The following is a 1,637-nucleotide window of genomic DNA, read 5'->3' on the forward strand; positions in this document are numbered from 1 at the left end:
CGGAGTTTAATACAGTGCTGGGCACATAATAGTTCCTCAATCAAAACTGGTTGAATTCATGAGGGATTGGGATAATCTATGAGTGGATTACAGAAAAGATTTTGGGTGTCACGACATGGTGAGTTCAATTTTTTTTAACTGAACCAGAATTTTTAACTTAGGATATATGTTTCATGGAATATTTCCATATTTTACTTATAAGAAATAGATTTTCATGGAAGAGGTATTATAGACAAATGTGGAACTAACTGGGTATAAGGAAAACTCAGTTATGTTGGTATACACAGGCGCTGCTGTTCCTGGGTGTAATCTCATGATCCAAGTAACTTTGCAATAACAAATTTACTCAGTGTGGACTCAAACTGGTGGCTCTCCATTAGTCAAGGATCCATGCAGAATGTAGGTATTTGATGGTCACTAGGGGTAAAGGCATGGAGAAAATTGGATCATTTTGGTCCATAATAAAGATAACATTGTTTTAGTAATATGGAGAGACCTCTGTGATAAAATTCTCCAAAGATGATTAATTACAATCACCAATAGATCAATCAGTGTTGGAAGAGGCCTCTGTCTTTTTCTGATTCAGTTCTGCCAAGACACATTCTCCTTGGACCTCTACATTTTCTTGGACACTTGGCCATCAGAACTCCCAAGACCTACAGTTGAGATTGTGCTAAACTTGAACAGGTAGAAGCTGGAGGACAAAGCCGTTGTGGTGCAGGCTTGGATCTCATTGTGAGTGCTTCTCACCAGGACACGTGGGCAACACAGCTGCTGTGTACACACATCTCTCCAGGGCTAATGGGCTGTCGCCAGTGACACCCATGATGGGTGGCTGAAAGCAGCAGTGCTTTCATCTCTCTTCTATGAGTGGATTACAGAAAAGATTTTGGGTGTCACTACCTGGTGAGTTCAATTTTTTTGAACTGAACCAGAATTTTTAACTTAGGATATAGTACACCAGCTCACCGGTTTTGGGTACTCAGGATCTAGTAGGTCCTGAAATCAACAGGAGGGAAAGAGGTCAGCAGCTTTGGTGCTGCCGGAGGTTACGGGTCATCCAGAGGTCTTGCCAGTTGTGATGACTGCTGCAGGCCATGACTGGATGCCTGGCTTCTCCAGGTATTCGTGCCAAGTTTCAAACATGGCCTCAATGGCCAAGCATTCCTTCTTTCAGATGTAGTTTCATTCTGCAGGGATGGAGCCTGTGGGAAAATAAAGTGTAAGTTCACATCAAGGATGATGTCAGATAAGGTTTGCCTTTCCATGGTCCTACCGTTACTTTTAAGTCATTGACTCCACTTTAAGGTCCTTTGTAAACAAAGTGGAGCATCATGCCAGCTGTTGCAAACCTACCATGTAAGCTTCATATTATAGCTTTTCCGGATCCCAGGCAAGCAAGAGAAAGCAGAGCATATTGGCTGCTGGTTCACTAGAACCTGCTTCAGGAAGGCCTTGGAGTTCAGCCAGGTGTGGATTAGGGTACCTTGGTAGTTTACACTAGATAAGGCCTAGGATATCTTCACCAGAAAATAAAGTCAGCATTGCCCTCACATGGAGAGTCAGTGGAGCATTCTAGCGAAGTGGGTCTTGACATATGGTAACACAATACCCTCGGGCCTGTTTCCTTAGGTCTC

The sequence above is a fragment of the Hipposideros armiger genome, unplaced genomic scaffold (genome assembly GCF_001890085.2).
Source record: "Hipposideros armiger isolate ML-2016 unplaced genomic scaffold, ASM189008v1 scaffold_112, whole genome shotgun sequence".
NCBI lineage: Eukaryota > Metazoa > Chordata > Mammalia > Chiroptera > Hipposideridae > Hipposideros > Hipposideros armiger.